The sequence below is a fragment of the Balaenoptera physalus genome, assembly GCF_965194825.1.
Source record: "Balaenoptera physalus genome assembly, chromosome: 19".
Taxonomy (NCBI): Eukaryota; Metazoa; Chordata; class Mammalia; order Artiodactyla; family Balaenopteridae; genus Balaenoptera; species Balaenoptera physalus.
The window spans coordinates 45,332,681-45,356,661 of NC_138900.1; positions in this window are offsets into that span (position 1 = coordinate 45,332,681).

Below are 23,981 nucleotides of genomic sequence, written 5' to 3' on the forward strand. Positions count from 1 at the left end.
GGCTCTGGCTTCGGAGGTCAGATCCCAGGGACAGGACTGGGGTTGACTGTGTGAACACAGCCTGAAGGGGGCTAGTGCGCCACAGCTAGCCAGGAGGGAGTCCAGGAAAAAGTCTGGAACTGCCAAAGAGGCAAGAGACTTTTCCTTGCCTCTTTGTTTCCTGGTGCATGAGGAGAGGGGATTAAGAGCAACACTTAAAGGAACTCCAGAGACGGGTGTGAGCCGTGGCTATCAGCGCGGACCACAGAGACGGGCATGAGACTCTAAGGCTGCTGCTGCCGCTGCCACCAAGAAGCCTGTGTGCGAGCACAGGTCACTCTCCACACCTCCCCTCCTGGGAGCCTGTGCAGCCTGCCACTGCCAGGGTCCCGTGATCCAGGGACAACTTCCCCAGGGAGAACACATGGCGCGCCTCAGGCTATTGCAAGGTCACACGGCCCTCTGCCGCTGAAGGCTCGCCCCGCATTCCGTACTCCTCCCCCGCCCTGGCCTGAGTGAGGCAGAGCTGCCTAATCAGCTGCTACTTTAACCCCGTCCTGTCTGGGCAGGGAACAGATGCCCTCAGGCGACCTACACACATAGGCAGGGCCAAATTCAAAGCTGAACCACAGGAGCTGGTCAAACAAAGAAGAGAAAGGGAAATTTCTCCATGAAGCCTCAGGAGCAGTGGATTAAATCTCCTCAATCAGCTTGATGTACCCTGCATCTGTGGAATATCTGAATAGACAACGAATCATCCCAAATTGAGACGGTGGACTTTGGGAGCAACTGTAGACTGGGGTTTGCTTTCTGCATCTAATTTGTTTCTGGTTTTATGTTTATCTTAGTTTAGTATTTAGAGTTTATCATCATTGGTAGATTTGTTTATTGATTTGGTCGCTCTCTTCCTTTTTTGTTATATATATATGTATATTTTTTCCTTTTTCACTTTTTGTGAGTGTGTATGTGTATGCTTCTTTGTGTGATTTTGTTTGTATAGCTTTGCTTTCGCCATTTTTCCTAGGGTTCTGACTGTCCGTTTTTTGTTTGTTTGTTTTTTAGTAGAGTTTTTAGTGCTTGTTATCATTGGTGGATTTGTTCTTTGGTTTGGCTGCTCTCTTCTTTCTTTCTCTCTTTTTTAAATTACTTTTTAATTTTTAAATTTTTAATATTTTTTTCTATTTTAATAACTTTATTTTATTTTATTTATTTATTTTTTCTTTCTTTCTTTCTTTCTTTTTCTCCATTTTCTTCTGAGCCATGTGGCTGACAGGGTCTTGGTGCTCCGGCCGGGTGGCAGGCCTGTGCCTCTAAGGTGGGAGAGCCGGGTTCAGGACATTGGTCCACCAGAGACCTCCCAACCCCATATAATATCAAATGGCGAAAGCTCTCTCAGAGATCTCCATCTCAATGCTAAGACCCAGCTGCACTCAATGACCAGCAAGTTACAGTGCTGGACACCCTATGCCAAACAACTAGCAAGACAGGAACACAACCGCACCCATTAGCAGAGAGGCTGCCTAAAATCATAATAAGTTCACAGACACCCCAAAACACACCACCGGATGTGGTCCTTCCCACCAGAAAGACAAGATCCATTCTCATCCACCAGAACACCGGCACCAGTCCCCTACATCAGGAAACCTACACAAGCCACTGAATCAACCTTACCCACTGGGGGCAGACACCAAAAACAATGGGAACTACGAACCTGCAGACTGCGATAAGGAGACCCCAAACACAGAAAGTTAACCAAAATGAGAAGACAGAGAAACACACAGCAGATGAAGGAGCGAGGTAAAAACTCACCAGACCAAGTAAATGAAGAGGAAATAGGCAGTCTACCTGAAAAAGAATTCACAGTAATGGTAGTAAAGATGATCCAAAATCTTGGAAATAGAATACGGAAAATACAAGAAACGTTTAACAAGGAACTAGAAGAACTAAAGAGCAAACAAACAATGATGAACAACACAATAAATGAAATTAAATTCTCTAGAAGGAATCAATAGCAGAATAACTGAGGCAGAAGAATGGATAAGTGACCTGGAAGATAAAAGAGTGGAAATAACTACTGCAGAGCAGAATAAAGAAAAGAGAATGAAAAGAGTTGAGGACGATCACAGAGACCTCTGGGACAACATTAAACACACCAACATTCAAATTATAGGAGTCCCAGAAGAAAAAGAGAAAAAAAAAGGGACTTAGGAAATATTTGAAGAGATTATAGTTGAAAACTTCCCTAATATGGGTAAGGAAATAGTCAGTCAAGTTCAGGAAGTGCAGAGAGTCCCATACAGGATAAATCCAGGGAGAAACACACCAAAACATATATTAATCAAACTATCAAAAATTAAATACAAAGAAAAAATATTAAAAGCAGCAAGGGAAAAGCAACAACTAACATACAAGGGAATCCCCATAAGGTTAACAGCTGATCTTTCAGCAGAAACTCTGCAAGCCAGAAGACAGTGGCAGGACATATTTAAAGTGATGAAAGGGAAAAACCTACAACCAAATTACTCTACCCAGCAAGGATCTCATTCACATTCCACAGAGAAATTAAAAACTTTACAGACAAGCGAAAGCTAAGAGAATTCAGCACCACCAAAACAGCTCTACAACAAATGCTAAAGGAACTTCTCCAGGCAGGAAACACAGGAGAAGGAAAAGACTTACAATAACAAACCCAAAACAATTAAGAAAATGGTAATAGGAACATACATACCAATAAGTACCTTAAATGTAAATGGATTAAATGCTCCAACCAAAAGACATAGACTGGCTGAATGGATAAAAAAACAAGACCAATATATATGCTGTCTACAAGAGATCCACTTCAGACCTAGGGACACATACAGACTGAAAGTGAGGGGATGGAAAAAGATATTCCATGCAAATGGAAATCAAAAGAAAGCTGGAGTAGCAGTTCTCATATCAGGCAAAATAGACTTTAAAATAAAGACTATTACAAGAGACAAAGAAGGACACTACATAATGATCAAGGGATCGAACCAAGAAGAAGATATAACAATTGTAAATATTTATGCACCCAACATAGGAGCACCTCAGTACATAAGGCAAATGCTAACAGGCATAAAAGGGGAAATAGACAGTAACACAATCATAGTAGGCGATTTAAGAGCCCACTTTCACCAATGGAAAGATCATCCAACATGAAAATAAATAAAGAAACACAAGCTTTAAATGATATATTAAACAAGATGGACTTAATTGATATGTATAGGACATTCCATCCAAAAACAGCAGATTATACTTTCTTCTCAAGTGCTCATGGAACATTCTCCAGGATAGATCATATCTTGTGTCACAAGTCAAACCTTGGTAAATTTAAGAAAATTGAAATCGTATCAAGTATCTTTTCTGACCACACGCTATGAGACGAGATATCAAATAGAGGAAAAATTCTGTAAAAAATACAAACACATGGAGGTTAAACAATACACTACTAAATAACCAAGAGATCACTGAAGAAATCAGAGGAAATCAAAAAATACCTAGAAATAAATGGCAATGAAAACACAATGACCCAAAACTTATGGGATGCAGCAAAAGCAGTTCTAAGAGGGAAGTATATAGCAGTACAATCCTACCTCAAGAAACAAGATACATCTCAAATAAACAATGTAACCTTACACTTAAAGCAATTAGAGAAAAAAGAACAAAAACTCCCCAAAGTTAGCAGAAGGAAAGAAATCATAATGATGAGATCAGAAGTAAAAATAAGTTAAGGAAATGAGAGCAAAGATCAATAAAACTAAAAGCTGGTTCTCTGAGAAGATAAACAGAATTGATAAACCATTAGCCAGACTCATCAAGAAAAAAAGGGAGAAGACTCAAATCAATAGATTTAGAAATGAAAAAGGAGAAGTAACAACTGACACTGCAGAAATACAAAGGATCATGAGAGGTTACTACAAGCTAGTATATGCCAATAAAATGGACAACCTGGAAGAAATGGACAAATTCTTAGAAAAGCACAACCTTCTGAGACTGAACCAGGAAGAAATACAAAATATAAACAGACCAATCACAGGCACTGAAATTGAAACTGTGATTAAAAATCTTCCAACAAACAAAAGCCCAGGACCAGATGGCTTCTCAGGCGAATTCTATCAAACACTTAGAGAAGAGCTAACACCTATCCTTCTCAAACTCTTCCAAAATATTGCAGAGGGAGGAACACTCCCAAACTCATTCTACAAGGCCACCATCACGCTGATACCAAACCAGACAAAGATGCCACAAAAAAAGAAAACTACAGGCCAATATCACTGATGAACATAGATGCAAAAATACTCAACAAAATGCTAGCCAACAGAAGCCAACAACACATTAAAAGGATCATACACCATGATCAAGTGGGGTTTATCCCAGGAATACAAGGATTCTTCAATATACGCAAATCAATCAACGTGATACACCATATTAACAAATTGAAGGAGAAAAACCATATGATCATCTCAATAGATGCAGAAAAAGCTTTTGACAAAATTCAACACTCATTTATGATAAAAACCCTCCAGAAAGTAGGCATAAAGGGAACTTACCTCAAATAATAAAGGCCATATATGACAAACCCACAGCCAACATCATTCTCAATGGTGAAACACTGAAACCATTTCCACTAAGATCAGGAACAAGACAAGGTTGTCCACTCTCACCACTATTATTCAACATAGTTTTGGAAGTGTTAGCCACAGCAATCAGAGAAGACAAAGAAATAAAAGGAATCCAAATCGGAAAAGAAGAAGTAAAACTGTCACTGTTTGCAGATGGCATGATACTATACACAGAGAATCCTAAAGATGCTACCAGGAAACTACTAGAGCTAATCAATGAACATGGTAAAGTAGCAGGATACAAAATTAATGCTCAGAAATCTCTTGCATTCGTATACACTAAGGATGAAAAATCTGAAAGAGAAATTAAGGAAACACTCCTATTTACCACTGCAAGAAAAAGAATAAAATACATAGGAATAAACCTACCTAAGGAGACAAAAGACCTGTATGCAGAAAACTATAAGACACTGATGAAAGAAATTAAAGCTGATACAAACAGATGGAGAGATAAACCATGTTCTTGGATTGGAAGAATCAATATTGTGAAAATGACTATACTACCCAAAGCAATTTACAGATTCAATGCTATCCCTATCAAACTACCAATGGCATTTTTCACAGAACTAGAACAAAACGTTGCACAATTTGTATGGAAACACAAAAACCCCGAATTGTCAAAACAATCTTGAGAAAGAAAAACGGAGCTGGAGGAATCAGGCTCCCTGACATCACACTATACTACAAAGCTACAGTAATCAAGGCAGTATGGTACTGGCACAAAAATAGAAATATAGATCAATGGAATGGGATAGAAAGCCCAGAGATAAACCCACACACATATGGTCACCTTATCTTTGATAAAGGAGGCAAGAATATACAATGGAGAAAAGACAGCCACTTCAATAAGTGGTGCTGGAAAAACTGGACAGCTTCACGTAAAAGAATGAAATTAGAACACTCCTTAACACCATACACAAAAATAAACTCAATATGGATTAAAGACCTAAATGTAAGGCCAGACACTATCAAACTCTTAGAGGAAAACATAGGCAGAACACTCTATGACATAAATCACAGCAAGATCCTTTTTGACGCACCTCCTAGAGTAATGGAAATAAAAACAAAAATAAACAAATGGGACCTAATGAAACTTCAAAGCTTTTGCACAGCAAAGGAAACCATAAACAAAACGAAAAGACAACCCTCAGAATGGGAGAAAATATTTGCAAATGAAACAACTGACAAAAGATTAATCTCCAGAATTTACAAGCAGCTCATGCAGCTCAATATCAAAAAAAGAAACAACCCAATCCAAAAATGGGCAGAAGGGGCTTCCCTCGTGGCGCAGTGGTTGAGAATCTGCCTGCTAATGCAGGGGACACGGGTTCGAGCCCTGGTCTGGGAGGATCCCACATGCCGCGGAGCAACTGGGCCCGTGAGCCACAACTACTGAGCCTACGCATCTGGAACCTGTGCTCCGCAACAAGAGAGGCCGCGACAGTGAGAGGCCCGTGCACCACGATGAAGAGTGGCCCCCGCTTGCTGCAACTAGAGTAAGCCCTCGCACAGAAACGAAGACCCAACACAGCCAAAATAAATTAATAAATAAATAATAATTAAAGGTGCTAATAATTAAAAAAACAAAAAACAAAAAACCGGCAGAAGACCTAAATAGACATTTCTCCAAGAAGATATACAGATTGCATGAAAGGATGCTCAACATCACTAATCATTAGAGAAATGCAAATCAAAACTACAATGAGGTATCACCTCACACAGGTCGAATGGCCATGATCAAAAAATCTACAAAGAATAAATGCTGGAGAGGGTGTGGAGAAAAGGCATCCCTCTTGCACTGTTGGTGGGAATGTAAATTGATACAGCCACTATGGATAACAGTATGGAGGTTCCTTAAAAAACTAAAAATAGAACTACCATATGACCCAAAAATCCCACTACTGGGCATATACCCTGAGAAAACCATAATTCAAAAAGTGTCATGTACCACAATGTTCATTGCAGCACTAGTTACAATAGCCAGGACATGGAAGCAACCTAAGTGTCCATCGACAGATGAATGGATAAAGAAGATGTGGCACATATATACAATGGACTATTTCTCAGCTATAAAAAGAAATGAAATTGAGTTATTTGTAGTGAGGTGGATGGAACTAGAGTCCGTCATACAGAGTGAAGTAAGTCAGAAAGAGAAAAACAAATACTGTATGCTAACACATATATACGGAATCTAAAAAAACAAACAGACAAAAACAAACCAAGTGGTTCTGAAGAACCTAGGGGCAGGACAGGAATAAAGACGCAGAGATAGATTTGGATTGGATTTGAGGACACAGGGAGGGGGAAGGGTAAGCTGGGACGAAGTGAGAAGTGGCATGGACATATATACATTACCAAATGTAAAATAGATAGCTAGTGGGAAGCAGCCCCATAGCACAGGGAGATTAGCTCAGTGCTTTGTGTCCACCTAGAGGGGTGGGATAGGGAGGATGGGAGGGAGATGTGAGAGGGAGGTGATATGGGGATATATGTATATGTATAGCTGATTCACTTTGTTATACAGCAGAAACTAACACACCATTGTAAAGCAATTATACTCCAATAAAGATGTTAATAAATAAATAAAGTCTGTGGGTTCTGACACTTGGTCACCTCAACTCTTTCTTTCAAAACTCAATTCAGTTTTGACTCCAAGACACAGGACAAGAGGAAGCCTGATTATCTAGAAAAGTTTCTAACAGATTCAGTAACTCGCAGAGGCCATTTCTGAGTAAATGGGACATTTCTTCTCCTCAGTTCTCAGCTACAACCCAACCCAATAATAATGAACATCCACAATGACAATGTGATTGCAGTTTTAATATACTCATAGATTCAACTTTGAACATTTACTAAAAAGCTAAATATGGAGTTTGAGATAAATTATTTTTCCTTCTCAGATGACCAACGTAAACTGAGACATCATTTGTTACATAGTAGAGAAGATTAAAGACATTTCCCTCCTAGAAACTGAAACAGATAAAATGCCCATTAAAATCTGTATGGAGTTATAAAAATGAAATATATTTGTTCCACTTAGGCAATAATAGAGCTACTGAACTAATGTGTTCTTAATTATCACATATGGTTGTGAAGAGAATTTTCTGTTATTTCTGAATAACCTTCACTTTTTAATATCTTTTTTATAATCCTAAATGCATACAATTGTCTCCTTTACAGTATCTATGCAACATTTGGCTGAACACTAAACCAGTATGAAGTGTTTGTAGAGGGGCCAATCAGAGACAAGTTATAGGGACCGATGGAAAGTAGACATGACTTTATGTCAATAATATGGTCTAAAGATAAATAAATGCTATTTATCTCTAGACCACAAAAAAAAGTGTCTAGAACCCAAAGTGTTAGGCAAATCTAAAATTCAGGTGTTGTGGCAGATAAAGAGATTTGGGGGAATGTGATGGTAAAGGGGGCTTTACTTTATCCCTAAACTGAAATAAGTTTCCTGAACCTCCCTTTTACTGTCAATTTCTAATGCCTGTTTGGTTTCATGAATATGGCAAGTGGTTTGGGCCTTCCAGCTCTTAGGAAAAACAAATGAATCTAAATGTTTCACACTTAATGGTATTTGTAAAGGAAAGAAACAATAAAAGGCATTAATAAGGCTCTGGGCTGAGTCAGCAATTCTAACATTTCTGTATTAAACATGGAAGTCAGCCAGAACAGAGCTTTAAATAACTTTTTTTTTTTAAATGTATGACATAGAATAAAAATAATGAATTAAAATTGATTCTTTCCTAGCATGACTGTTTATGATGTTTGTAAAAGAAATTTATGAGACGGTCTCTCTTCCCAGTAAAATTTACTGATTGGTTTATTCTTTGACAAAAGATGTGAACAGAACAATTTTGCAATTGCCTAAAAATAATGCTGGATTTATGGCCTGGTCAGAATGTAAGAGAAATTTAATCATCCGGAACAGATGGAAGTGATGTAGTCAGCAAAATCTGCTTCCCGAGTACAAATGGACCAGCAAAAGCTATCCTACTACAGAGGCATCCTGGTAAGAGATGGCAGAGACTCGGAAGTAAGGAAGGAGAGATAAAACAAAAGACAGCTGGAAGACACCTGCCCAGAACCTTCACTCTTGAATAATTGCAAAAGGAAGCTACCAATAAAAATCCCTAATATATCCAAAACCCCCACTCCATTTTAAGGTCAACAAGAAAAACCTCTTCAAGAAGTCTAACCTTACTAAGAACTCTTTATTCCACTGCATTCTGAGGGTACTGATATATATTACACAGTGAATTCTATAGCTGCTGATTTCAAGCATCGTAATTGCATTGTAGTTAGTTGTCCAGTACGTGATCTCCCTATATACATATTAAGTTATTTGAAAACAGAAGGTTTTCTCCTTCTAGCAACTAGGAAAGAGCAAAAAATGGAAATGTGCCTAATCAAAAATAAATAAATAAATAAATAAAATCAAAGTAGCCTAAAGTGGTAGGCTTTAGAGCTAAACACTTTGGAATATAAAATCTGACTCTCACATTCAACACATACCTACTCAGCCTTAGGACAATTACAACAATTAGATATTACAGTATTTGCTACACTGCCAACATACAGAAGACAATTAATAGCAGCTGGTAAATGGTAAATGGCAAAGTGTAGGAGAAGGATTATATATAGAATGTATAGTCACAGAGGTATATCAAATCTTGAATTTTCTGACCACGAGAAGAGACTTCAATATCTTGAGCCTTGGTTTATTTATCTGGATAAGTAAGATGATAATGGATAACTTGGTAATTAAATGAAAGAGACCTTTGTCTGCTAAGTTATATGAACTCAACAAGTTCTATAAACTCATTGAGTATTAGTTATCTCTCCTTTAATATATGGAATAATTAGAAAATTGCAGATATGTATACAAGTTGCATACTATTTCCTTTTGATATGTCATTTTATAAGCATCCTTCTCTCACTGATTTGCTGAATTGTGCCCTCACTCGGAGTCTTATTTTCTTTGTTCTGAAGAGAGAAAGACTTTTAGACACTTAAGCCTTCATATTAAGCCCCAGATCCAGAATTAGGTGGTCCATGAACAAAATTGTCTTGAATCAGTGTTCTTTATCACCAAACCAGATTTAGATCCTAGATGTACCCTGTCATTTCCTTGGTTAAATGGCAAGCCCAACATTAACTCCAGTCAACAAAATTGATGAATTGAGATCCATCCTAGTCCTCCCGGATCTCTCTCTCACGTGTATAAGGTAAGACTCATTTTCTGCACCTAATAGATTTTTCTTAAGTTAACAAATGATGTAAGCTACATTATAAGAAACCATGATGTTCCACAGAAGCCAGACTTTTGTGGCACAAAGTAAACCAGAATCAGAGGTTCTGATGCCATGAGAGACCCTTCTCCATTGTCCCTCCTTGCTTCCCGCATGACTGCTTTGTTCTTTTCTGGTCAGACTGACATTTTTTGTTTCTTTGTTTCATAATGCACAATTTAGGTCCATGCATAGTCTCTAGATTATATGGTAAATATCCAACAACTTAAAGAGAGAAAATAACTTCACCCAGGTTTTCCAAATTACTAATGAAAAAATTCTGACTATACCAGCTAGGATTATGTTCCTAACTTCAGTCCAATTCACTGAGCATATGGGGTTGAAATTCTGTTTTAATAAGAGGCTCTAGTGTCCCACTGAACTACATGAATGGAGGGTGGCAAGATCGAAGATTTCCTGAAATAAGGTCTGGGAAGGCAATCAAAAAGATATTAGATATTCCTAGTCCCTTTCTATGTCAGGGACCCTGTGTTTAATCACAAAAGATTTGAAGAAACAGTTTCCATGGCAACTCCTCCTCATCATGAGTTTAATGATCGATTTGTCCCACTTTCAGGTCATTCTGTAACTTCCTTGTTTGTGTAGATCTCTGAGAGCCATGACTAATGTCTGGTTGGCTTCTGGGTGTCCAAAGGACACTTGAATTGACTGTTGGCATGCATTTTCCTCCTAAAATCACCTTCTGAGTTCTGATGCTCGGAAGCTCTTATTATGGCTTTTGGCATATCAAGATATACCTTGGACCACCAAGATCAACTTGTATTGTTGCATTCATTTTCCTTTCACTATTATCTTTCTCTAACATCTGTTATCTAATTTTCCAACCACAGCATGTACTACGGTCTGACCTTATGGAGATTCAAGAGAATCCTTCCCATTTTGACAGCACTCTCCTCCAAGTAGCCTTTAGAAACACTTTTGTCTTCCTTGACACAATGTATTGATATAAAGAGGGGACATGATTCTCCCATATCCTGGAACACCAATATGCTGGAATGGCCCTCCTGCTTGACGAACCTTATGACAGAGACCAAATTTCATGTTGATTAGTAGGCATGGCTATTAACCTTCTTGCTCAGCTCCCATGCCAGAAGGAAAGAAAAACAGGACTTTACTGGGGCAGTAAATATTCCATACGGCCTTGGATAAAAGTAGTTACATCTGTGAAAGATTTTCATTTATAGTCAACATAAATTAACTGTCCAAAGAAAATGAAAAATATAGATGTCTACATAATTTACTCGTGGACTACCTTGCATAGCTTCAAAGTATATTGAAGTGATTACCAGCAGAGCCCTAGTGATGACAAGCAGTTTAGATTCACTGTGAGGATATTATTGCTTCCTACACAAATGAATGAAAGTACAAATAATGTAGCTTCAGGAGGACACTCTTCTTTTCTTTGTATCAAATACTTGGCCGTCATAAGACAGGGTGGCAGAAGCTTTGGGAGGATGCTAATCTCACACACTGTATCAACTTGAAATTATGGAGGGAAGATGCATGTGCTCTGACTCCTTGTGATAAAAATGTATTTTATGAGTTAAATGAACATATGCTTCTGAAAGGATAATGACCTCTAGGAAACACTACTCTAAGTGAAATTTGCCTGATCTAAGAACAAATGTATAAATTAAAATATTAGCACAAGAAATATATAAGAATCTAATTATTTAATACATGTTATTCTAACAATAGAATTTGAGCATTCAAATGAATCTAATATATCCTTTTGGGTTACCCTTCTACTCCAGTAAGCAGAGCAGATGAACAGAAAAGTGAAGGCTGCATTTTGAGATCACAAAGTGAAGACACAACCTACTCAAAACTAAAACCTTAGTAGTATGACTCTTACTAGAATATTCATTAACTTTTACCATTCTCTTTAAGAAAAACCATTCAGAATGTCTAGCACATTTCCTAACACATAAGTGGTACTCAGTAAATATTTGTGGAATGGATTAATCAATGACTCAATATTTATTATCTTCAGTGGAAAAATCAGGGTTCAGAGAAGTAGAAGACAGAGTCCTCTTACCTAATTGCTCTATAATTCAGTAAGGAAATATAACCCAATATATTTAAAGCTCTTAGTTTAAGCCAATTATTCCAGACACAATGTCATTTTTGACAAAAGTTTTCCTGGAGAATATTTTATTACTGCCACTTAAATGAACACCAACTATAATTTGGGAATGTGAAGTTATGAATACTTGGGTCTTTCTCAGTCTAAATGGCGTTTCCAAAACATGAACAACTTTTGGAATTTGACCTTTTCAGCCTACTTTGTTGAGTTGCTTCACTGACTTTGCATGTTTTCATCTTCTGAACTGTGAAGTTAGGTTGAAAATAAATGTAGATGTTCCTCTTGATAAATATATGAAGTGAAAAGGACTGTCTCTAATCTTTCCTGAAATACAATATTCCTTCTATTCTCAGAATCAGAAAAGATACCATTATGATTCCACCACTTTTGTATCTGTAACAATGTTTTAGTACTATATATCATATTATATCATTGGTACAAACTTCCATTAAAAGCTGCAAGATATGTGTGTGTTTGTATATATGTGTGTGCATAAATAGAACTTAAAGTGAAAATTCATGATTGTACATTTCTGTTTCATTTGTAGACCATTCCCTTTCCCAACAAAATAATCAGTTCTCATTGACTATCATCACTTTCAAATAATTATATCTACAATGTCAAAACACATAATGATCACCCAGATAATTAGCGAAGAATAGCCATCCTACTACCAGCTTTAAAAAATGACTGATATTTGAAAGGGAAACCATGGACAATAGTACTATATGACAAAATGTGAGAGAGAATCAATCATCCCAACATTTGGTCTGCACTGTTTCACTGCAGTATAGCCACTGTTTTCACATGGACCAGAGCTGCCAAAAATACAGACTCATTTTCAGCTAGATGATAGATACTACATCAGTAATCTCCAATGAGGGAGATTCAAACAAAAATGTCCAGTAGCAGATTTTTGTAACTTTAGCTTAAAAGAGAGTTACTACTCACCTTGGCCCTTTTCCTCCTTCTTTTGGGTTGGAATGTGAACATGATGGCGAGATTTGGATCAGCCATACTAAATTATGAATTCATATTGGAAATAGCATCCAGGCCAGGAGGAAAAACACCAGGCAAGGAGGAAGAACAAAGTCAGAAGGATCTTGGTTCCATGAGGAAACTCATGGAGCATATTCCCCAAACTGCCTTTGGACTACCTGTCTCTGTACTCTACTTTGAGAATAGAACAAATTATTTATTGAATTTAAGATTTTGTTACACCAGGACTCTCTAATTAACAAATTCAATTGTTAATTATAAAGGTAATTTGTATCTAGGAAAAGTTTTTGTTGGGTACTACACTCAAGTGGGGGGAAATACACATATTCATAAATAGAAAGAAAATGTGCTTAAATGGTATCTTCAGAAGACCTAAGAATTTTTTGTTGTTATTTGGCACCTCAATTAATCTACCTTGCTAGAGTAATATGTACATAGGGAATAATAACAGAGTATATCTTATTCATTTTAAAGGGCATTGACTACAGAAGTGAGTACTTCATTACAGGGAACAATTTTAGAAAAAGAATAATCCCCCCTGCAATCCAAACTTCAGTATCTAACGAAACAGATTTTAGAAATGACTGACACAAATGAGAAGAAAATTTTTTGAAATACAGAGAAAAAATATTTGTCTCCAGAGCTTAGGGCTGTAGTGCCCTGTATTCAATATGCAGGTCTTGTCAAAGTCAGGAGGCCTCTGGACCCAATAACCAAGGGGAAAAAGAGATGAGTGAGAGACAGAGAAAAAAGGAGGGAGGGAGAGAGAGAGGAGAGAGGAAGAAAATAATCAATTGTCTGTTTTTTCTCCTTCAATTCACTGATAGAAAATAGTAGTCTCATATTTAAGCAAAACCCCTCTTCTTTTTTTTTTTTTAACATCTTTATTGGAGTATAACTGCTTTACAATGGTGTGTTAGTTTCTGCTGTATAACAAAGTGAATTACCTATAGATATACATATATCCCCGTATCTCCTCCCTCTTGCATCTCCCTCCCACCCTCCCTATCCCACCCCTCTAGGTGGACGCAAAGCACCGAGCTAATCTCCCTGTGCTATGTGGCTGCTTCCCACTAGCTATCTATTTTACATTTGGTAATGTATGTCCATGCCATTTCTCACTTTGTCCCAGCTTACCCTTCCACCTCCCTGTGTCCTCAAGTCCATTCTCTATGTCTGCGTCTTTATTCCTGTCCTGCCCCTAGGTTCTTCAGAACCACTTGGTTCTGTATGTGTTAGCATACAGTGTTTGTTTTTCTCTTTCTGACTTACTTCACTCTGTATGACAGACTCTAGGTCCATCCACCTCACTACAAATAACTTAATTTCGTTTCTTTTTATGGCTGAGTAATATTCCATTGTATATATGTGACACATTTTTATCCATTCATCTGTCGATGGACACTTACAGGTGGAATTTCTGTCTTTCAAACAACTTATCCTTGAGGAAGAAAAGGGGAAAGGAGAAAGTAGGAGGTTTAAAGTCATTCTGTTTGTGATAAAGTTGGGACCCAAGAAATATTTGTTGAATGGAGGCGTGGATAAATGAATTAATAAATAAATGAACAACTGGGTAAGTGATGTCAACAAGTTGCACTACTTTTTAAAAATTGTGCTGTGTATGTATACACACATATACATATTTACATATGGTCTTTCCATATGAAATATAATAATATAAATATAAATAAATATATGTTTAAATTTACATTTGGTAAAAAAATCACTTTTTTGTATGTAACTGTATGAATTTTAACATACATATAAATTTGTGTAGCCATCACTACAAACAAGATACAGAATAATTCCACAACCCCCAAAATTTCTCTTGTGCTGACCCATGCTAGTCAAGCACTCCCACAACTCCTAACCCCAGCCAATAAGAAACCTATTCTTCATCCCTGTAATTTTGTCTTTTCTAGAATGTAATATATTTAGAATCAGATAATATGTAATATTTGGTTTCTTTTACTTAGCATAATGCTTTTGAGATTCAGTTGTGCTGTTGTGTTTATCAATAGCTTGTTCCTTTATAACTGCTGGATAGCAATCCATTATACCACAATTTATTTATTCAAATGTTAAAGAAAATTTAGGTTGTGCCCACATTTGGGTGACTATGGATAACACTGCTAGAACTATCCATGTACAGATTTTTGTTTGAATATATAGGCATTTCTCTAGGGTACATGCCTAGGAGTGGGATCGCTGGGTCTCGTGGTAGGTGTATGCTTACTTCAACCACCAGGCTGTCTTCCAATGTGGCTGTAATATTTTGCATTGTTACCATCAATGGATGAGAGTTCCAACTGTTCCATACCCTTGTCAGAATTTGGTATTGTCATATTGTTATCTTTGTAAATTTTATTTTAGCCATCCTAATAGGTATGTATTAGTACATCATTCCAGCTTTAATTTGAAATTCCTTAATGACTAATTTATATTCTTCGTGTGTATAGTTGCTTTCAAGTATCTTCTTCAGTGAAGTATCTGTTTACATATATTGCCTGTTTAAATTGGTTTATTTGTTTTTTCACTGTCAAGATTGGAGAATTCTTTATGCATCCTGGATAAAGCGTTTTGTTAGGTATGTGATTTGAAACTGTTTTTTTTTTTTTTTTTGGTGTGTGTGAAATCTCCAGATTGTCTTTTCATTTCCATAACATGGTCTTTTACAGAGCAAATGTTTTTAATTTTGATAAAGTTCAGTTAATCATTTTTTATTAATCATTATTTTATTGTCATAAATAAGAACACTTAGCCTAACTCAAGGTCACAAAGAGTCTTCCTATGTTTTCTTTTTAAAATGTTTAATAGGTTTATGTTTTACATTTAAATAAATCTATGATTCAGTTAATTTTTATATACAGTATAAAGTTTAAACTTCTTTTTTTTGCATATGGATGTCTGATTATTCCAGAAATATTTTTTGAAAAGGCTATGCTTTCTCTATTGAATTGCATTTGCAACTTTTTCAAAAATTAATTGACCATATTTGTTTCCATTTCTGCACTCTTTATTCTATTCCATTGTTCCATGTGTCTACACCACATAGCCTTGATTAATGAAGCTTTTTTTAGGTCTTAAAATCAAGAAGTCTGAGTCTTATAACTTTGTTGTTCTTTCTAAAAGTTATTTTAGCTCTTCTATTTCAGGTCTCTTTCCAAATAAATTTTAGAATCAGCTTGTTTATATTTATAAAATACCTTCTGTGGTATTTAGAACTGAAAAACACAATAATGTAAATGTTTAAATCACCAAAAAGACTCAATTATAGAGATGACATATGAAAAGATCAGTGGAATTGAAGGTAGATTAGTAGAAATCATAGTCTAAACAACAGAGAAAAAGGATTGAAACCTTCTGAGATTTTGATGGAGATTGCATTAACTCTAAAGATCAGTTTGTGAAGAACTGGCATCTAAATTATACTGAGTTTTCCTACCCAAGAACACTGTTTTTGAACTCTGAGATAAAATAAAAAGCTGGTTCTTTACAAAGTCACTCGAAGTAAAATATCCCATAGGGATCTCTAATTTATGTGGTAGTTGTCATATGTATTATATATACATAATTTGAAAAAAAATCAGACAATGTAATAATTTTTGCTTTCAACAGTCATACATATTTTAAAAATTGTAAAAGGCAAAATGTAATCTATTACACTTACACAGATAGTTGCCGTCTTTGTTGCTCTTAATTCATCCCTAAGGTTCCAGATTTCCCTCTTTTATAGTATCTTTTCCATTGAATAAGCTCCTTTGCATCCTTTTAAAGCATGTTTATGGATAACAAATTGTCTTAATGTTCTTTCATCTGAGAATACATTTCACTTTCATTTCAGAGAGATAGTTTTGCTGAATAAAGAATTCTAAGTTGACGTTTGTTTTTCCTCTCAGAACTTTAAGAAATGCTGTTCTACTCTCTTGTTGCCACCACTAATTTCGATTAGAAATCTAGAGCCATTTGAACCATTTTCTTCTATGTGCAATGTATTGTTTTTCTCTGTCTGCTTTTAATTGTTTTCTCTTTATCCTTGGTTTTCAGAAGTTTGATTGTAATGTGTCTGGCATGGTTTACTTTAAGTTCATTCTGCTTGGAGTTTGCTGAGTTTCTGGGATCTACAAGTTTATGGGCTTTACCAAATTCGGAAAGTTTTCAGCTATTGTTAATTCAAATATTTTGCCACGACCTATCTCTTGTGTCTTCCTGTTGAGACTGCAATGACACAAATGTTAGAACTTTTGATATTGTCACACAGGTCCCTGAAGTTCTGTTAATTTGGATTCAATCTTTTTTCTCTGTTGTTTAGAACTATGATTTCTACTAATCTACCTTCAATTCCACTGATCTTTTCATATGTCATCTCTATTATTGAATCTTTCTGGTGATTTAAACATTTACATTTTTATGTTTTTCAGTACTAAAATTTCCACTTTTAAAGATTCTTCTTCATTGACAAATCTTCTATATTTCCATTCATTTGAAGACTGTATTCATGGTGCATGATTATAATGCATAATTTAAAGCTATTATGAGACTTTGGGTCCTGTAAAAATCTCTTAAAGAACTTTTTTTTAAAGCAACCAGTCAAACTGGTTTGATTCAGATCACAAGTCCTGACTTACTTTTTTTTGAATTGTGATTCCAGTGACAGTTTAGCTTTCAAAGCCTTTGCTGGCCAATTTTGGTTGGTCCAGTATGTGAAACAACCAAGTTTCACACTGGCGTTGGCAGTGATCCACACATTTGTTCAGTCTTCAAAATTTTTGCATTGTTGATTCGGATCAGTTCTACACATGGGTAGTTCAAGGAAGAACCCAAGACTTACACATATATATTCAAAGCATCTCTTTTGTCTCCCTCTCTGTGATCTTCTCCATACTCCTGAATTCCCAGTGTCCTCCTTCCTGCTGCTCTGGTTAAAAACCTGAGGATTTAGTATCCCCATTGTATTGCACATTTCCCATGACTGGGTCAGTGTTGAAGCAAAACAGCAAGAACAAAGAGTGTGGAACTGTTCCTGCTGCCACCACCCACCATCTCCCCTCCCTACTGTCTCTGTTGCTCTCAGGTTTTCACCAGGGTTTGCCGAGCACAGTGCCAGAGGAGCCAAAAGAGTTTCATTCTGCTACCTCCTATGCCACCATCTCATTCCTTTGTTGAGAACCAGTGTTTTTTCTTATAACATTTCTGTCTATACCCATGTACAAATCTTGGAGTTATGAGAGTCTAATCAAGAAGATACAGGAGAAAAATGAGCATAATATAACAACAAAAGCACAGAGCAAAACATAACAACAACAAAAAGAGCAAACACAAGGAGGTAATTTATCACCATATGGCCATTTTTTGTTTTAATTTCCCTACTCTATCTGCCTGCTCTCATTTACTGCACACCATCCTCTAGCAGCTGCTTGATTTCTTTCCATGATTTTTACTAATAATCAGTGAGCAGCAGTAGCTAAATGTGCATACTCCATCTTAACTGAAACTAAAAACGTCTTGCACCGACAATATATAAGAACCGCTGAGTCCAATAGACTATTATGAATGGCATAAGAGAGATACATGTTAAGAGAGGTGAGAGGAGAAAGCATTATTGTCAGCATCTGGGAAAGGATACTCTGTATTCCTGATTAGAGTTCCAGATTTTGATTACTGAAATAAAGATGGAAAGTTATTTCCTTAGAGATGGCATTTGATACTTTCTTGACAGTCAAGGTTACAGAATGAACTAATTAAAAGGGAGAAAGAAAGATTGAAAAAGAGGGAGAGAAAGAATTCTTCTACATGAGAGGTTTGAAGAGGTAGAGAGGATTATTATATATGGGAGATTCGAAGAGGTAGTCAAAGATATTTCTCACATCAATATTTTTTCTTGTAAGTGTTATTTTCCTTGGTGTATTATATCTTACATTCTTTCGTCAAAGCACGTTTAAATATATATATATATATATATTTATACATATGTATAAAACATATATACATATTTTGTTTAATTTGTGGAACTACATTAAAGCAAATATTGGAAAATTGATTTAGGACAGTAACTAGGGAAGACTAAGAAGAGACCACAATATAAAAACTAAATAGTTAAAAGAAATTATGAGTGTATGGTTAAACTTAAAGTCATAATCAACAGTTTCAGTTGCCTGTTTAAGCAAGTGTTGACTCAGAAGATGGTGGTAATATGAGATGAGGGTTAGAAAATGCTGTAATAGGTAAATCAAGAGAAAGCCATTTTGGTGCCAGTCTTGTCAGGGAGAAAGTTATTGTCATGTTCACTAAACATGCACAACTCTAAGAGTCAAAATACCCCAATATCTCATACTCAGGAACCGTTAGAAGACAACTGATCCGAAATAATGTAGGCATCTGAATTCTATTGGCAAGGGATGAGCCCAAGGACGAGAGGCCATTAAATTGATTAAAGCAGAAGGATGTTTTTATCTTCATTTTAGGTTGACCATTTTGACAAGAGTATTAGGATTGACCCAATTGAAAGGGTCAACACTGAAAGGAGGATAGGCAGTCAGGATGCATGGCAACAGTCTTTGACAGAAGGGGAAGAACTGTTATCTAATGCAGTTTCTGTAACTATGAAAGTTGGGCAAAATTTTGATAGATGTTTAGGCTTACTTAGAGTGGACAGGACATGGTCCTTTATTGTATGCAGGTTATTGGTGGTTATGGAGACGGAGGAGTTAGGGTGAATTTCAGATTTCCAGTTTGTGAAATTAGCAGATAGCAAATGTTGAGACATAAGTGGGAGTCAACATCTACCAAAAAAAAAGTAGGCAATGAGAGAACCAAAAGTAAGTGGTGAGGTAAAAGAAGGAAAAAATTGTGATTTTATTTATGGATATTTCAAGATGTTTTTGAGCCATAAATTTTTGATGTCCAGTAGGTAGACGGAATTGCAGGATGAGATCTTCTACCATGGAATCTGGGAGTTCAGTTCCAGAATCAGGAGTTTATGGTTATAGGAGAGTCACATTCTAGAAAGGTGAGTTACAGGAATGGCTCTGAGAATAGGGCAATTGTTATCCCAAATAGTGGTGGCAGCATAATTCTCCATTAACCTGGCTTCTTTGAGGTACCAAGGTTAGATGACACTGAAGGTGCTTTAAGTATAAGTGCTAGGGAGAGGTAGATAGAATTGGGTGCTATGAGTCTCATTGTGGTGTTACGAATTATAATAAACAAAATCTGATTTTGTTCATACTGCACAAAACATAAATCTCTCCACAAATGTGGAAGCATTTTAAAGCATTTGGAATTATTTCTGGTGAACTACTGTCAATTCGTTTTTTATCATCCACAACCAAGGGTACAAATAGAATGATTTTGATAATTTTTTCCTTTTGAAAAAATAATGGTTCAAAAAATTTGAGGACTCTTTTTAAAAAGAAATAAAGAAAAATAGGGAAAAAAATTTGTCTTTAACTTTTTACCTGACTTTTCTACTTTCAACAACTTTAATGACAGTTTCTATCATTTCTGCACAACACGCTGATTTTGAGCTCTTATCTGGGCAAATTAGATATACCATTAAAATCTGAGCCATGAAAGCACTCGGAATTATTTCTCCCCAAAATGATGCAGCTGCTCAAATTTGAATTCAATATTACATGTAAACTAAGTCCCATTCAAATATAATATGGATTTTAAGCAAAGAAAATTTTCATCACTGAATCAGGATTCTGCTTCTCCATTTTGGAAATAAAGATTGGATGGAGAACAGAAAATTGTCTATGAATGTGCCCATTCTCGACAAACTTCTAATAAAAGGCCTTACAATAAGATTTTCTTTAATACCTGAAGTAAATCTCAAGTATAAATATCTAGCCAATTATTGCTGCTGGAGGATTTTGTCAACAAAATAGTTTAGGAGGAAGTAATATGACAATTTCCACTATACACTGGGGGAAATGAGGAGTAATTTAAGATACAATATTGTTTTATTATCTCAGAAGCCTCATGACTTTGGACTCCTCAGATTGAAGCCCTGAAAGGAAATGTAGAAATGATTAATACCATCAGCTGGGCTTACGGAGCTTGATGATAAGAAGTCATTTTTTCAGGAAAAAAGGCAATTGATTATCTTTTAGTCAGAAAAAAAGAAAGTGACTATGGTATTTCATATATTTAAGTTTTATCTTCTTAGAGGAAATGCAAAGTTACTATATACTAGTGTTTATCAATAATGTGTAGATACATTTGATATTGGTATTATGCCTATTTTCTAAGTTAAATAGCTCATTTCTTCTGAATAGTGGGATCATGGAATTAGTGTTGTCTTTTTCGTGCCATTCTGCATTTGCTTAATTTCTATCAATCAGAATGTACTCCTTTGTAATTAAAAATATATATATATATAAATTTAAAGATTACTGGCAGCATCATAAGAGATGCCAGCCACAGAGAAACTTTAAAATATGTGAAATACTTTGAAGGGAAGCCTAACCCACAGAAAATAAACTGTTCAATTATAGAATTATATTCCCACAGTGAGCTTCTTTAGGTAAGAATGGTCTCATTTATCTTTTCTGGCCCATCAAACAAACTTGACAAATATACGATGACTAAACAGATACCTATGAACTTTCAAGAAAAAGTACTATTTCAATCGTTTTTGTTTAATTGAACAGAGGAATTTTAACACAGTTCATCAAAATTTAAATAAAAGTACCTTCTTTTATAGAAAAGATAACTGATATCCAGGTAGATTCACTTACCTTCACAGAAACGTAGTGGGAAAGATGGAGCAGATTATTCCAACTTCAAACCCAATGGTCTACCCACTTCCCTACAGCACTTTACTTAATTAATAAGCATTACTTAATTAATAAGCATTTACTTTGCTTAATTAATAAGCATTTTACTTAATACACATCTGAGAATCTGATGTGTTCAAAGTCCTATATGGGACAGTATTTACAGGCAAGAAAGTGCTCTAGACTTTAGAACTCCCAATTACAAGAATTTACATCTAGGGGTGGACCACAGAATCTGTGCTTTATGAAAGGATAAAGAAGAAAATTGGAAAGTCAACCCACATACATCTCAAGCCCTTTCAGAGAGTCTCCCGTAGCTGAAACTGCTAAAGCTTCTGGAATAGCATCAGTATCATCCCTGTTTCTTACAAGCATAAGGGTAGTTGCTGCATTTTGAGAAAAATATTTATTCTACCTAGTTTCTATACTGAATATAAGTCATTCTTAAAGATTGTGAAGTAAATTATGTACTTTCATTCATATAGCTCCACTGATGAAACTGATATAGAATAAAATGGACCTCCAATCCAAGGAGCACCCAGTATGAGAAGACAAGCAAATGGCTAAATATGTCTCGTTTATCTGAACTCAGACTTTATGAAGGCAGATGCTAATTCATCTCTGCCAAAGAGAAACCGCTAACAAAAACACAAACTATGTCAATTGCTAAGTGTTCTTCTCAAAGGTCAGGTAAAACCTACAGGGCTCTCAAAAGTGTTTTAAAGTATTCTTTGCTGGAGAGAGTTGATTTAATTATCTGTAACCTGTCCTCTGGGGACAATTAAAATTTGACAGCACTCTGCACAGACATATTTTCAGGAAAGGAAATGCTAAAGATACTTTCTGTAAAACTCCTAACACAAAACTGCAAACTTTCATAGTCCCTCAATTTAATTCACATAGTAAGAACAGAACTAGATTTATTACTTTGTTCTTGTTTGCTTGTTGGATAAATATCACTCTTTTTCCCCCCGAGTAACGCTACCAGGAATCCAAATGATTCAACAGCAAGAAATATTTCAAAGCTAAGAAAAAAGCAGCCATAAAGAATTGAGCTTAATTGTCTTCACAAATCTAATCTGACTGTTCTCATAATGCCTTCTTCCCTGGGTGCCTCTGCCTCAGATCTTTCGTGTCAAGAAAAAAACAATTGGGCTTCCCTGGTGGTGCAGTGGTTAAGAATCCGCCTGCCAATGCAGGGGACACGGGTTCGAGCCCTGGTCCAGGAAGATCCCACATGCTGCGGAGCAACTAAGCCCTTGTACCACAAGTACTGAGCCTGCGCTCTGGAGCCCACGAGCCACAACTACTGAAGGCTGCGTGCTTAGAGCCCGTGCTCCCCAACAAGAGAAGCCACTGCAATGAGAAGCCCGTGCACCGCAACGAAGAGTAGCCCCCGCTCGCCGCAACTAGAGAAAGCCCATGCACAGCAACGAAGACCCAATGGCAGCCAAAAATAAATAAATTCAATTAATTAAAAAAAAAAAAAGAGCCCTCTTTAAAAGTCATGAGGGACACAAAATAATTTTTTTTTAAAAAAGAAAGGAACAATTAATACAGACCTAAGAGTTCAGGTTAGGTTTTGGAAATGATACTTCCACATTCTTGCAGGAGTTCAGAAAAAAACAAAACTATATATCGGTAGTGATTTCAACAATAACTAGGTGTCATCAGATATGATGAGCTCATTTGAAGGCTGATGTTTAGCTCTTGAGGTTTTATCACTAGAAATTGATGCCAAGATCGTGACACTGGGGGGAGAAAAAGGAAGTGATTTCTTTGCTATTTGGCTTTCAGAATTGGCTCAAATGACTTTTAATTAGCTTTTAAGGAAGGGCTGAGATTAACTGGGAGAAAGTAGATTGGGCAGATTTTCTCCATGGACTTTGAAATTAGCATTTACAAAAGTGTATTCTATGGAATACTGTCTTTGAAATGTTTGTAATCAAAAACAAAAAGATTCTATGATCCACTATATTGGTGGAAAGGTGCATTTAAATAAAATTAATATCTTACCTTGCTTTATATTTCTCATAACTTTTTTTCTAGCTAAGTAGGCATTATCACTTTCCAAGAAAGATGTAAAATGGGCAATTCTCCAAAATTTATTTGGTCCCATACCCTGTTTATTGCTAACCATTTATGGAGAAGTGTTCTTCAATGTCAACTCTCT